Source organism: Notamacropus eugenii, chromosome 5 (assembly GCF_028372415.1).
Source record: "Notamacropus eugenii isolate mMacEug1 chromosome 5, mMacEug1.pri_v2, whole genome shotgun sequence".
Taxonomy (NCBI): Eukaryota; Metazoa; Chordata; class Mammalia; order Diprotodontia; family Macropodidae; genus Notamacropus; species Notamacropus eugenii.
In genome coordinates this window covers 124,702,043-124,718,678 of record NC_092876.1, presented here as the reverse complement: position 1 = coordinate 124,718,678, position 16,636 = coordinate 124,702,043, and positions in this window count along the sequence as shown.

The window sequence follows — 16,636 nt, the reverse complement described above, 5'->3', positions numbered from 1 at the left end:
TACTGGATCTTCATTCACATCGTGCCCACTCCCCGCTGATATTCCTTAGAGTTCTGTCCTGGACCCTTTTCTCTTCTTCTTTATTGTTTGCTTGGTGATCTTTTCAAGTTTCATGAAGTAAATTGTCATCTCTATGTGGATGATTCTAACTTCTCTCCCTACTTTCAGGCTCTCATCTCCAATTGATTATTAAGTGACATACAATTTGTAAAAAGTGCTTAGCCCTGTGCCTGGCACATGGTAGGTACTATATCAGTGTTTATTCCCTTTCTTATTGCACATTTAAAACTATATATTCCATAGACATCCAGTAAAATGGGAACAATAATCCTTGCTGTTCCTAATTCTCAGGGTTAATGTGTGGGAAGTACATTAAATATTAATGAGTCACTAAGTCCCAGCTAGAATCTCACCTTCTCCAGTAAGCCTTTCCCTCTCCCCCTTAATTCTAGTGCTTTGCTTTTACTGATTATCTCCAGTTTATTCTGTAGAGAGCTTGTTTGTACCTAGCCATTTGCCTGTTGTTCCTCATTAGACTGTGATCTCCTTCAGGGCAGGGACTGTACTTTCCCTTTCTTTGTATCCCCAGCCCTTGACACAGTGCTTGGCACATAGTTGGTGCTTAATAAACTTTAAATATTGTTTAAATATTTAAGTATTAAATAAATAAATTAGTTATTAATATTGATTTATTCGTATTTTAATTAAATAAATTATTAATTTATTGATACATGTGCTTATTAATACATCGTGTAAATTATTAATTTGTTAAAAATTGATTTATTAGTTAAATAAACTTATTTATTTAAATACTAAATAAACTAAATAATAAATATGGATTGGCTGACATTTATATAGCACTTTAAGGTTTGCATGTTGTACATGCGTTATCCTATTTGATTCTCACAACTTTGTGAAATAGATGTTATTGTTGTTGTTCAGTAGTTTTTCAGTCATATCTGACTCTTTGTGACCCCATCTGGAGTTTCCTTGACAAAGATATTGGAGTGGTTTGCCATTTCCTTCTCCAGCTCATTTTTCAGATGAGGAAACTGAGGCAAACAGGGTTAAACGACTTGCCAAGGGTCCGATAGATAGTGAGTGTCTTTGCCCAGATTTGAACTCAGGAAGATGATCCTTTCTGACTCTGGGTCTGGCACTGTGCCACCTTGCTATTCTCATTTTGCATATGAGGAAATCTAGCCTAAGAAAGGTTAAGTGACTCCAGAGGGTGGTAGCTAGTATGTGTCTGAAGCAGGATTTGAACCCAGGTGTTGGTCTTTCTATCTTGAAGTCCATTACTCTATTCAATATGCAACACTTCCTCTTGGTATTACTATGGCACACTAATCAGATAAAGTCACCATCTCCATTCCCTTGTGTAGATTTTTATGATTTCTGAAAGGCCCCATGGGAGGAAAATAAATGGGGAGGAAAAAAGGGGAGAAAATGATGGATGAGATGTATCAGGAAGGTGGGAGCCTAAGGTCCTGCACTTAGCTTCAGGAAGAGCCAAGTTCAAATCCAACTTCAGATATTTAATGGTTGTGTGACTGTGGACAAATTATTCAATCTCTCTCAGCCTCAGTTTCCTCATGTATACAATGAGGAGTGGTCAGTAAGGTTCCTTTCAGCTCTAAATCTATGATTCTATAAAATACATTAAGTTAAATGAGAAGAAAGTTTATGAGGTCAAGTAGCATATAATAATCTGGAGGTTTGCTTATATTTTTTTCATGGCCAGAAGCAAATATTAACTTTTCAGAGAGGCTTTGTTGAGAGCAAGACTCCAGCTTGTAAATCGGACTGTCTCCGTGGCTATAAATGTTTCAGTAGAAATGGTTCACCAAAGGTCCTGCCCACTTGAACTTGCACTGTTGTAACATCTTGGACATGACTTTTGGGTTGTTACATCTCCCTGACTGAGGAGCAGTGGCTGCCTCACGCTCTCTCATAAATTCTTCTTTATGTTGTTGCAGGGATTTTTTCTCTTCCTTCCTGCCTTAAAACACACAGCCACACTAAGCAGATTGGAATATGACAGAACCCTCAACACCAGAGAGAATGCCTTATTTCTTCTTGTTGATTATTTTCCTTCTTGAAAATATAAAAGAAGTGCTAGGCTTCAGCATTTTGGAAGGGAGTATTTACTCCTTCATGGTGGTAGATCCTCCTCCTCCTCAGTCTTCCTCTGATTTGTTTTCAAGGTCCAGAGATGACCCTAGGCTCTAAATGCAATGTCAGGCAGCAAATCATTAGCTCTGACTGGTCCTGAAAGAGTCTTCAAACTTGGACCTGTGGGTGAGTCATCTGAACACCAGCCTAGGTAAAGCACAGAATGGCTCATTTCTAAAAGATCTGCTACCAGGAGGCATTTAAAATTCTTCTTTTTGTTTTTTTGTCTAACCAATTCATAGATACAGCAACTAAAGTATGGAGAAATAAGGAGCTGCATGGACTATGGGGAAGGACCCCCTAAGGTGATCACAAATATCTGAAGTATTGCCAGAGATGAATAGAATGCCTCCAAAAACCTGTGTTTCACATATAACACACGGGAGGCTCTGGAGGTTTCAGTTTCCAGCCTCTAACAGGTTCACTCTTGATCTGGTCAGACAGGCACACAACTTTGGAAGGGTTAATAATCAGCTTTAATCTAGTTTAGTCTTCTCAAAGTGTAATGGGAGAGCCAGCTTCTACAAAATTCCCTAATCACTCTTCTCACAGGGACCAGAGAGAACCATACCTCTATGTCTCGATGGGGTCAATTGAGACAGGCACACTTGTGCACTCCCCTAAATCCCCTCAACCCTCATTGGGGGTCAGTTGAGGCACACACAGATTCCCTATGGTTTTCTCCCTATGAGTGGTTTTTCCCCACTCACTGACTAATGCCCACTTGTTTTTATAGGGCAACAGACAAAGAAGGCATTAAGATCACAGGTTAACCTTAGCAATATCATCATTCTGCGCAAGTGTAGTAAATACCACACTATGTCACCTCTTATCTCATGACACAGCCTCAGTAGGACTCTCTGTCACTATGATTCTGGGAATTATTATCTAGAATCCTTGCAGCTATTCTAGGAGTTATCTAACACCTGGGAACTAGATATTGCCATGGCCATGGAACCTGAGAAATTAAACTCTAAAAGAATATCAAAATCCTCCTTACATACAACCTGAAATAAGAGAAATATGACTAAAGCTAGAGTTGGAGCTAAGACAAGCCTGGGCCTGAATCTCACATCAAGCACTTGCTAGCAGCATTACCCTGGGAAAATCACTGACTTTTTCTAAGCCTTAGTTTCCTGAACTGTTGTTTTTGTTTAATCATTTCTTATTCTTCCTAACCCATTTGGGGTTTTCTTGGCAAAGATATTGAAGTGGTTTGTCATTTCCTTCTCCAGATCATTTTACAGATGAGGAAACTGAGGTAAACAGGGTGAAGTGACTTGCACAGGGTCACATAGCTAGTAAGTGTCTAAAGCCAGATTTGAACTCAGGTCTTCCTGATTCCAGAGGTGGTCCTCTATCTACCGGGCCACTTAGCTGCCCTTTCTGAACTGTAAAATGGGGGTAATAACATCAGTAGCATTTGCCTCAGTTTCCTTTGTGGGATTATTATCCATATCCAACCTCTTGTGCATTGGTATACACTAGGGTTCTGTCCTAGGCCTTCCCTCTCCTCTTTTATACTTTCTGTCTTAAATTCATCTATCTTATCTATGCCCATGCAACTCCTATATCTCCACATCCAGCCTTCAGCTCTCTCCTAAACTTTCCTCCTGCATACCTAATTACCTGTTGTACATTTCCACCTCAATGTCATATAGATATCGCAAACCAAAATTATTATCTTTCCCATAAGCTCCTCTCTCTGCTTAACTTTCTCATATCTGGCTTGAAAATAGAACAAACTTTCTAGCAATAACATCAGTCCAAACGTAGAATTACCACTTTTGGAGGGGGGGAGGGGACTCCCTTTCACTAGGGAGCCTTAAGCAAAGCCTGGATGGCACTTGTTGCACATATTGTAGATAAGAGAGGGAATGAATAGTCACTAAGGTCCTTTCCAACTTAAGATGCTATGACTAATCATTATTAATGCTCCCTTTTGATTTTTCTTATTTTGTTCAAAGCTGATTAGGCAAAAACCTCCAACAGCTTGTAAAATGGCAAAGATTTAGGGATTAAGCCATAACTTTTCTCAAAAGTCTTTTTTTCTTTAGCTGTGCTCTTCCAAATTCTGTCTTGGTCATGCAGAGCACTTAATGATCATTTCCTTCTCCAAAAGGGGAAGAAGCCTCAATGAGAGCTGCAGTTTTGGACTTAATTCTGACCAATTTGCAGGAACTGATCATTGGTGTAGAAGGAATGAGAACCTCAGGTCAAGTGATTACTCCATTTTAGGATTTGTGGAGCGAAGTCAGGCATCGTCTGATACTTAGGTTCTTCTAGATTCTTCTTTCAGGTATTGAAGAGGAAAAGAAAAGTAGTCTTGTGTTTTAGATACAAATCTAAAAGAAAATTTTTTAAATCAATTTAATATTTTTCTAAATCTAAGCATTTCTAGCTTAATGAGAAAAGTGACATAGTATTCTCCCTCCTCCCCCATGCTCTTGGACATCTCTCTAATGCAAGACAATTTGAAGTATCACTTGTAAGAATTTTGAAGAAGAAAAAAGTCACATATTAAAATGTTAAAGTCTAGTTTGGGGTTAACCTTCTATTCCATCCAGTAGAACAGTAGTCATTTACCCTTCTTCCTAGGGATGTCCTAATCTCTTCAGAATGGGGAAAGAGGATACTTCCCTTTTGTGTCCAACTTTGTCCAACATTCCTTGACCCTATTTGGGGTTTTCTAGGCAAAGACACTGGAGGGGTTTGCCATTTTCTTCTCCAATACATTTTACAGATGAAGAAACTGAGGCAAACAAGGTTAAGTGAGTTGCCCAGGGTCACACAGTTAGTAAGTGTCTGAGAACAGATTTGAACTCAGGAAGAGTCTTCCTGACTCCAGACCCAGTGCTCTAATACACTGCACCACCTAGTTGAACCTAAGGTAGGTCCTAATTCTCATCCCTTCAGGGAATGGAGAAAACAAGGATCCTACTACCAAGAATCCATTTTTGTTTTAAGTTTGGTTATCTTAATCCATTTTCCTGGGACCTTAGCATTTGCTCTCGACCTTTATACACTTCCCCAAAGGGAAAAGTCTGAAAGGACTTTAGGCTAAAGAAATATTTATTTCTTAATATTTTCAGTTGAACTAAAAAAGAGGTTTTAAAATATGCTTCCACGCAGAGAACAAGTTTAATCTCTGCCTTCAAATACTTGAAGAAAGCTAGCCACCATATTTATCACTGCCCCCACCCTCACCCCACCCCTGTCTTTTTTTTTAAACATCCCTATTTCCTTCCACTGATGCTGCTAAGGCATGAACTGGAGGGCATTCACAATCCTAATCATCCCCTTCTGATAATTCTCTGGTTTACCAGCTAAGTGGTGCCCTGGATAGAACAGTAGGCCCAAAGTCAGTAAGACTCAAGTTCAAATCTGGTCTCAGACACTTACTAGCTGTGTGACCCTGGTCAAGTCACTTAACTATGTCTCAGTTTCCTCCACTGTCACATGAGCTGGAGAAGGAAATGGCAAACTATCCCATTATCTTTGCCAAGAAAACCCTAAATGGGGTCATGCAGAATTGGACACAACTGAACAGTGACAAAAGATGTTATGCCCAGAATTTCACATAATACTCTCCATGTAGTCAGACTACATAAAACTTACAGTTGTTTTGTTATACACCAATTACTTATGGAGCACTTTTTTGGTGCTGTCTTATTTTTATATGCCAATGCACTGACAATATTCATGCATAATTGGCATACATGCATCTAATAACAGCTGCTTGTAATTTTGACATTTAGATATAGAAGTCATTCTGTAAAGTGATACTTTGTAGCATGCTAAATTTGCTCTATACAATATTAATATGGATTTCATATAAACAGTACTGCGGGATAATTACCTGCAACACTGGGATTTACCCTGGACATATTGAATTCTTAGCATGATGCTTATGGAGTAGCTAATGATGTACATAAGTTTTGTTGGGGGATAAAGTGTAACACAATGAATTAGTGAAAGAGTAATGTTTAGCAAAGATACTTCCATCCCTGAAGTATCACTCGCTTAAACTAAGAAATTTTTCAGAAGAAGATCCATATTCTCTTTGGAAAGAAGGAAGGAAACAAGCATTTATTAAGTGCTTATTATGTACCAGAAAATGTGCTACATGATTAGAGCCATTTGAATCTTAGTGATATGACTGAAGTAATGTGAAAATGTAGAAAGAATGTAGAAAGAAGCTGATGTAGAAAAAAGGGCTAAGTTACTGGAATACAAAGTAGCAGTGGATAGGGAGTCAGGAAGATCAATCTTCCTGAGTTCAAATCTGACTGTGTGACCTTGGGAAAGTCACTTAACCCTGTTTGCCTCAGTTTCTTCATCTGTAAAATGAGCTAGAGAAGGAAATGGCAAACATTCCAGTATCTTTGCCAAGAAAACCCCAAATGGGATCATGGAGAGTCAGATGCAAGGGAACAACAACAACTAGATTACAAGAAAGGATCAACTTTTGGACAGAACATGAAGGCAGGAATACTTGTAAGGTTAGGAGCTCCATGAAACAGTGGACAAACAGTCCAACAAGGTTTCTTACTAAGTTTCTTACTGCTATGCTTTAAAGGGAAGAAACATTTTGACTTTCTGATGTGTGTGAACAACCTAATAGAGAGCATGATGATGACTGGCATAGCAAAACCCAAAGAAGCAGAGGAAAAAAGTGTCATTTGTGGGCAAGTAAGTGCTCTACCACAGGGAGTGAAGAATATGTGTAACTGGTGTTTAAGGACAAAAGAAGTGGCCGTGTGGATGCTATATTTCTCGAATCTGGACATTTGCACATAACAAAGCCCCAGAAAAGGGAAGAAATTAATCCTAGGAAGTAGTTTATTCGAAAGGAATAAGTTCCTTCTTGCACAATGGGATACTAGCTACCATGCAGGCAGTTCTATAGGTGGAGTAAGTTGCTTGCTACAGTGTTTGTAAAAGACACGATGAAGCTTTAATTAATAATTTACATACCACTATAAACTCCAAATGTATACATGATCTCAACATGAAAAGTGATCTCATAATCAAATTTGAGGTGCCAGAAAGGAAATCCCAACTATGGATAGGGGAAGAGTCCATGACCAGACAAAGGATGGAAGGGATCATGGATGATAAAATGGATGATTTTGATTATATGAAATAGAAGTTTTTCATAAGCAAAATCAATGTTAAAATCAGAAGGGAAATGGCTAACTGGGGAAAATTTTTTTTTCAAGTTTCTTTAATAAAGATCTGATACCCAAGGTAAAATAAGAAACTAATTCAAATATAGAAGAATGACTATTATTCTTTAAGAGGTAAATGGGAAAAACAGGCAGTTTTCAAAGGAAGAAACCTAAGCTATTAACAGCCATATGAAAAAGAAATGTTCTAAGTTACCAAGAATTAAAAAAATGCAAATTAAAACAGCTCTGAAAATCCATGTGACACTTGTCAGATTGACAAAAAAAGGAAAATGATAATTGTTGGAGGTACTGCGAGTAGACAGGGACACTAATTAACTGAGGAGCTGCAAATTTTTTTTAGTTATTCTGGAAAGCAATTTGGAGCTGGCTTCCCCCAAATAACTAAACTGAAAACCCAATGATCCAGTGATGCCATTACTGGGTCTATGCCCTAAAAAGATCAAAGAAATAGGGAAAAGATTCAAATATATAAAGATATTTATAGTAACTTTGTTTTTGTTGTGGTACAGAACCGGAAACTAAGGTGATGCCTACCATTTGGGAGGAATTCACTGAACTAATTATATATGTGATAAAAAATGGGATATTATTGCACCATAAGAAATTCTGAAAAGGGGCAGTTTCAGAGATATCCAAGAAGACTTATATGAACTGATACAGAATGAAGAGAGCAGAACCAGGGGAACAATTTATGCAGTAACACAACATTGTGAAAAAAAAAAAAAAGAATTAGAGATTGAAGATTTAAGAAACTCCACTTCTTAACGTTAAGATTTAAAGACTCAGATCAATGCAATGGCTAACCATGGCCTTAGAGAACCAATGATGAAACATGTTACTCACTCCCTGACAGAAAGATAATAGACTCAAAGTTCAGAATAAGACCTTTGTTTTTGGACATAGCAAATTTGTGAATGTTTTGTTTGACAAGGCTTATCTATTAGAAGGATTATGTCTATCATTTTTTTTTATTTGGGGGAAAGAGAAATTTAAAATTCATTAATTAGAAATTTTAAAAATAGATTGTTGAGGCAGATCTGAATATGGATTCTATCCTGGTTGGATATTTATATAACTCACAGAAAGACAGAATCTCACAAAAGCAGAGGATGGATTTTTCTGAAGAAAAATGACATTTCCAACCTTTAAAGGGGTAAGTCCTCACCTAGTTGACTTTAGACTGAACTGTTATGCTTTTTGATTACTATAAAGGCAAATTGATCTGGAACCAAACTTTATCTAGTATTAAAAGAAACTATTCTCAGAAAAGCTATTGAAGGTCAGTCTCTATTCACCACATCTAAACTTGACATAACCCAATTTACAGTAGGTTCCTGCAGATATTCTCCTCCCCTCATTCTGGTCAGTCTGGTTCTTAAAGAAAGTACTTAAGTAAGTTAAAATGATCTTTTGTGAAATTATCTTTGTAGGGAAGAAACAAATGTCTGTAAGTCCAGACAGACAAATAGAAGAAGATATGTTAGATGGAGGAACATTTTGAAAAACATTGCTTCCATAAGAAAATGGGAAATGCCAATGATATCTTTGTATTCTTGTTTGAAAAATATATTTAGCACATGTAGTCTCTAGAGTTAATTCTCAAGCCTTCATTCTCAATAGCAGTCTGTGTCCCTTCTTCCCAGAGCTCAGTTACAACATATCCTCATGGCTCTGGGGGTAATCCTGAGCAGCTAAGGGATGGTTTTCTAATGATATAGCTCAGAAGCCCCCACTAGTGGACTTCCCACCGTGATTATCAGTTGATGTCAATTAATACAAGCTAGAGTTCATTAATTTTTAAGGTAGTTTAGTGAGAACAGTTGGCATATAAAGTCCTTCCCTCCAAAGTCTGTGACACACTTTTTCACATAATCCAAGGGAAAGTGGGCTGAAGATTAGAAAGCATATGTGTCAAAAGGATAACTCCTGAAAATTCTTTTCCTGACATCTTCAAGACGATCTCTTTAGATATGATAGAGCTTTGCTGTTTGGTTGCTTTTTCTTGCTGGATTCTTTGTACACCCTTGAATCTGCGTTCAGTCTGTTCTTGGCTCCTAATGCAGATACTGCTGTCAGCTGTCATACAGTGATGGGGTGTGGATGGGAAGATGGGAAGGAAGTAAAAAATCCTTTAGATCTTTCAAAGTTCACAAATTCCTTCTTTTTTTAAAAAAATTAATTAATTTGTTTTTAGTTTTCAACATTCAGTTCCATAAGCTTTTGAGTTTTAAATTTTTCTCCCTCTCTTTCTCCTTCTCCTCCCCAAGATGGCATGCAACCTGCTATAGGCTCTGCAGATACATTCATATTGAACATATTTTCACATTAGTCATGTTGTAAAGAAGAATTAGAACCGATGGGATGAATCACACACAAAAAAGAAGAAACAAAACAAACAAAAAGAGAGATAGAAAGTGCAAATAGTATGAGCTGATCTGCATTCAGATGGTAGTTCTTTCTCTGGATGTGGATATAGCATTTTCCATCATGAATACAAGGTCCTTCTTTATCCAAGGAGGAGTGAGAGGAAGGCTGAGGCCAAGGCTAAAGTCCAAGCATTCTCCTCTTCCTCCCCCTTTATTATGTGGTTTCTCCTAAGGAGTTTGTTTAGCTTGCTCTCTGCTGGTTCCTTGCTCACCAGAATCCCCCATTCCAACTAACTCTGTAGTTCTATACAAATATTTTATACCACCAACAGAAGGCATGATGAAGTCCTTTAGCCAATCTGAGCCAGCTTCCTATTGCACCAGGGCTTGTACCCACCTAGTGAACATTCAAGAGAAGTTCTCACCTGATAAATGAAATCAGAGCTAAGAGGGGGAGAGTAATTTTGACCTGACCTTTATATACATATATTTAAAAAACTGTAGGCAAGTTTCTTTCCTTCCTTCTTTTTTACTATTTCACTTGCTGCTACTTCTTTTTTTTTTTTTTAAGAAGAGTAATATTATCTGTTTCTGCTTGTTCTTTTCTCGCTTTCTAATTTGGAGAAGACCTCAGAGGACGTGTCCCCTTCCTTTCTTTCCTTTTTTCTCTTTTCTCTCTTACTAGGAATTAGAGGGTTGGAATCCAACAATGCCCTCTCCTATAGGCCTTCCCCTGAAAACATGAATGCTCTTGTTTTATATGTCTAACCAGGAGCTCTGATGTACTTCAGCGATAAAAGTTCAATAGCACCCTGGGAAAGAATCTTTATGGCTCTGTCCTATCTTTCTGGAGGAGCATTCACGGCAAGTTGCAGCTGTCTTTTTTCTACCCAATATTTTCTCTGTGTGTGTGTGTATGTAAGTATGTGTGTGTGTGTGTGTATGTGTGTGTTCCCTTTCATAACCTTAGCTCCATTCATCTCCCTTCTGTGTAGATATCTTTTCTGCCTGCTTGCCTGTGGTATGTGGTGTTATTTAATATTAGAAGGTGTTAAAGCTAAGTTTCTAAGGCAAAGTGGTCACTTTAATGAGATAATTCCTAATTTGGTGATCCATAATTTGCATACTTGAAAAATTTCCCCCCAACATGATTAATTTATTTTTCATTTTACATGCTTAATAAATTTATACTCCTGTTTTCAAGCGAACCTGTGAGTGGTAGCATACAATCTGCCAAGATAAGCTCTTGCCAAAGCTGAAAGATCCCAGGTTTACAAGACTCATGCAATATGTGGAGATGGAACCTTGAGTGACAGAAGTCTTACTCATAGCAGGCTTGTGCCATGGATGGTTCTGTGAGAGTAACAGACTAGGATGGTGATGATAGCGTTACAGATTTTCTTCCTCTTTTTGCCTAGGGTATCAGAAAAACTCAGCCCGAATTCGTTAGTTTTCCTGACATGGTATAACTTTTACTAACTTTACTGGGTCTATGATCTGACATCAGTGGGTACTTCTCCCCAGTATAGGTCACAATTTATCTAGGCCCTCTCATCCCATGAGGACTTTAGTTAATATCCTTCCATAAATCCACCAAGGATCCACCACCCCATATGGTGGCAACTTCCTTTTGGATCCCTTGTCATTATGTGCCAATGTGAACGGGATTTATCGGGGCCGTTTGCCCCGAGCCGACAGGTTTATCTGACCAGCAGGGCCTGTCGACCCTGAAGGAGCTCGCTGTGAGTAACGATGAGGCTGGAGGCAAAGATGTAAGGCAACTCCGTTTATTCAAACTAGCTCAGGCACTTATATAATATCATGTACGCCTTAGTTACGTAAGCAGCACAAGCAAGATTAAACTAGTTTAAGCAGGTTTTACTACTGCTTTCCAGCCACGTTTCAGGAAGTATCTGGTGGTGAACAGGGGAGGAACCCTTCCTCCCAGCGCCATCTTGTTCATGCCTTACCAATCTCCCCTCAGATTACCTGAGCCGTGATTGGTGTACGCCATCCAAGAGAGCTGAGGGTTGGCAATTCCCTTACACCAATGGGTACCAGAGAAGCACAAAAAGTGTTCAGCTGATTGTTATGTCTCGTTCTTCCTGCATCACTAATTCATTTTCTTTTCCAGTACCACATTTACAGCGCAGTGGAAGAACGATGAATTTGGAGTCAACAGGACATCTCATTTGATTACAATTGATTTGTGAGGTGGGTAGGTGGTTTGAGTATTATTATCCCCATTTTACAAGTGAGGCAACTGAGACTGAGAGGCTAAGCAAGGACAAGCAGTCTGGTGTTAACAGAAAGAGCCCTGGGTTTGTAGTTTGAGGATTGAGGTTTGAATCTGATTTATGTTTGTAATGAACCTTATGACCTTATACAAGTCATTTTCCTCTGTTCCTTCCTCGGTAAAATGAGAATCTTGGAGAAAGTCCAACAATCAATCAGTAAACGTTGATCAAATGCCTTCTATGTGCCACATACTATGCTAATCACTGGATGATTTCTGAAGTTGCTTTCCAATTTTAAATTCTATGATTTTCACAAGTTCACACAGCCTGTGAATAGCAGTTGGGACATGAACTTAGATCTTTTGAATTTCCAAATTTCAGCTAAGAGGAGCCTAGGAGACCACCTTGTCCAATTTATACCTGAACAAGTATCCCTTCTAGAACAGGGTCTAACTATATTACTTTGGTGCTCAAGAAGCTTGGCGTCCCAGAATAACCACCATCTCAAAGGATTGAATCTTCCTGGTTTATACATCTCATCAATGCCCTCTGCCCCTCTGATTGGCCCCTCTGACTGGAGGGCAGGGCCATGAGCTCCAAAGCTTCTATTTAAAGAGTGGGCTCAGCATAGACACTACCCCCCAATTTACCTTCAGATCCACTGCTCTTGGACTCATCCAACATGTTTTCATACCCCAGGAAACTCATCATTGGGAAATCTTGTTATCCTGCTAGATTGAATCAGAGTTGGTACTACCATCTCATCAGTGACCTCTGCCCCTCTGACTGGAGTCTATGACTGGAGGGCAGAGTCATGAGCTCCAATTTCTATTTAAGGAGGGGCCCACGATACTGTTCTCTCCATTTCCCACAAGCTGCACTGCACTTTTGGACTTCTCTGGACTTCTTCATCATGCCCTCCATGCCAAGTACCTTCTCCCCCTCTTCCCTTGCCCTTCCCTCCCCCAGATTTCCAACTTCCTTTTATGTGCTATCTTCTCTCATTCTATTTTAAGCTCCATGAAGGTAGGAATTTTCTTTGTATTTGTATCCCCAGTGCTTAGTCCATGGGGCTTGGCACATAGTAGGCATTTAATAAATGTTTATTGATTTTTGTAGCTCTCTATTATCTCTTGGATGAAATGCAAACTCTTTTGCATAGTACTTAAAATGCTTGCTAACCCATTTCCAACTAATCTGGTGCAGTAGACAGAGCATATTTGGATTCAGAGATCACCTCAGAATTCTGGACCTGCCACTCACAACTTATACTAGTGAATCTCTGGGTTTCAGCTTCTCATTTATAAAATAAGGGGGTTCTGCTAGGTGATTTCTAAGATCCTTTCTATCTTTAATTCTATGACCCTCTGGCTCTCTCTTTTCACATAATTCTACCTCACAAACTTCATGTTCCAGCCAAACCAGTCAACTTGCTATTCCATATGCATGACCTGCCATTTCCCACCTCCATGCCTTTATTCAGGTCATCTCCCAAGTCTGGAATGTTCTGTCTTCTTTACCTCTGCCTCTTGGGATTCCTAATTTCCTTCAGTGTTCAGCTCAAGTGTCACCTCTTAACATAGAGGTCTTTCCTGATCTCCCTGGTTATTAGTGCTCTTGTTACATTCCTTCTCTCCCTAATTACTTTGTATATATTTTCCATTGATTTATCTGTATATATGTTCTTTCTCTTCAGTAGTATGAGAGCTGACATTTATAGAGTGCTTTCCACCTATTATCTCATTTGATATTGAAAACAATCCGATTCAGGCAGGTGCTAGCATCATTATTCCCATTTTGTGGACGAGGAAATTAAGACAGAGAGAAGTGATTTGTCTGTGGTCATATACCTAGGAAATGCCTAAGGGAGGATTTTTATCTGTCTTCCTTACTCTCAGTCCAGCAAGCTATCAATTTTGTCATGCTAAGGGCAGGGAAGCTTCAGTTTTATCTCCAGTTTCTAGTTTGGCATACTGCCTCATATACAATAGGCACTTAACAATTGATTGTTAAGGCAGCTAGGTGATGTAGTGGATAGAGCACCAGTGCAGGAGTCAGGAGGACCTGAGTTCAAATATCACCTCAGACACTTGACACGCACTAGCTGTGTGACCTTGGGCAAATCACTTAACCCCAATTGCCTCATCCTGGGTCATCTGTGACCTTGGGCAAATCACTTAACCCCAATTGCCTCATCCTGGGTCATCTCCAGTCATCCTGATGAATATCTGGTCACTGGATTCAGATGGCTCTGGAGGAGAAGTGAGGTTCGTGACCTGCGCAGCCCTCCCTTACTCAAAACAAAGTCAAATGCAAGTCATGTCATCATTTCTCTGATTGCAAGGTCTTCTTTAGCGATGAAGGTCGAACCCACAACAACTGATTGTTGAATTGACTCGAATTGAATTGCACATGGGCCCAAAGTGGTCATATAGCTTTGTTCTTTCTCTCTACCAAACTATATAGTACATAAAGGGCTTTAGGCTGAGGTGTGGTCCTCTGCTGTAGCTGCATTTCTATTAGCATCCCAAGGGCCTAGCTGTATTAAACTCCACCCCTTGGCTTCTTTGCAGTTCCTCTTACGAGATATCTCCCAACTCCAAGCCTTTTAATTGTCTGTTGCCTGTGACTGGAATACTTTTCCTCCTCTTCTGTACCTCCTGGCTTTTCTGATTTCCTTCAGTGTTAGCTCAGATTTCACTCTCAGCAAGAAGCCTTTCCTGCTTCTCTCTCCCTCTCCGTCCCTCCTACCCCAGTGTCTTCCCTCTGAGATGATCTCTCATTTACACTGTATATATCTACTATGTCCCTAGTCATTCACATGTTTTCTCTTCCATTAGAGTGTGAGATCCTTGAGGTCAAGACAGAATTTTGCTTTTCTCTGTATCTTCAATGCTAAGTACTTGTTGACTTGACTAAAATACTGTTGACTTGGCCCGTGGTTTCCGCTGTTCCTGGATAGTTACACCGACAAGCCTCATGAAATCCTCTAGGCCTGGCTGTGACATGCCTGTCGGCATCCTCTGAATTATTCCAACCCTATCCCTGACCAGACTGAGCCTCATCATTCCCAGGTTGCCCTCAAACAGGGAGAAAGCTGTACGTGCCATCACCCATCCAAGGCAACATCAACATTCACTCCATCACCATTAGAGCATCGCTGGGGTTTAATAAACCCTCATAAATCATTGTTGGGGGAAGAAAACACCTTCTGCCATGAGGGCAAATGATCCTGCTCACAGACCCGGACAGCTTCTTGGAAGCAAGTATACTGGAAATAGCTTCTCCCTTGCCAATGTGCTTCTCATTCATTAGTCTTTTAAAAACAATCACAGGTTTAGAACTGAATACAGTAATTGGCATTCCAGGCCACTGACTCAACCATCAGTAGGAGAAATATCAGCCAAGGGAGTGGGCAGTGAGTTCATAAAAGGGGCAGGAGGATTTTAATGAATTCAAGACAGCTAATAGATCTACCCTTGAGCTATGGGCATGCAACAACTGTACTCAGGTTGGTGAGTTCCCTGGGCACTACTTCCTGCTGCCAACCTTTTTTCTCTCTGGGGATGTAGTCGATGATCTCGAGCATTTTCACCATCTGGATTCAAAGTGCAGTGGCCACTCATGGACCCAACCTTACTGTCAATCTACTCTGTTTCTGACCAGGATCAGTTCGTCCCTCTGTTGGCAGTCTGGTGGCCCCCATAACCAGGGGACTCACCATATTGGTGCTAAACAGTGCAGACACCCAGTTGATTTTAGTCCTACTGTGGCTCAGCACTCCAAAGATCAAACAGTCTACCAGCGTCAGTCTCCCCAGTAGGAGGAATTATAGGTATAAAACTCCATATCTGGACAAATTGATATTCTTTTGAAAAATTATTTTTTTCAAATGAATATCCATCTCACCTCACCTTACCCAATTGAGAAAGCCAGAAAGCCGAACACCGATATTCCTAAAACACAGTTCTGATCGCCCCCCACCCCAACACATACTCAAAAATCTTTAGTGACTCCTTATTTCTGCTAGCAGCTAAGTACAACAGTGGTTAGAAAGCTGAACCTAGAGTCAGGAAGATATGCATGAGTTCAAATCCTATCTCTGGCATTCACCAGCTGTGTAATCTGGGTCAAATAATTTAACTTCATTTAGACTCTGCTTCTTCATCTCCATAATAATAGCATCTATCTCCTAGGGTTGTTGTGAGTAGCCAATGCAGCAATATATGTAAAGTGCTTTGTAAATCTTAAAGCTCAGTGTTGAGGAGAGAGATGGAAGTTGGTTCAAAATGTAGATGAATTCACTTAGACCTTCTCTGCAGCCATTGGGAGCTTTATTAACGCAAAAGCAACAGGTCAGAGATTTAGCAAGGAGCTAAACAAAGGCAGTGATATAGAAAAAGGGTGAAACTTAGATAGGATGATTTTAGGGTTTCCTTGTAGGGGTTGGAGATCTAGGATAAGTCTTGCAAGATAAAGGCACAGTGAGGATTATGAATGACCCAAGGAAATCCCATTCCCCAGGATGAGGGGTGGGGACAAGGACTTATATGGTTCAGGATAAGGGGAACTTTTGTGGTAAGGGGAGACTTCTAGGGCACCAAGGGCTTCACAAAGTCAATTAATATTATTTTAACTCTTAGGGCACTGTTTCTATCCACATCAT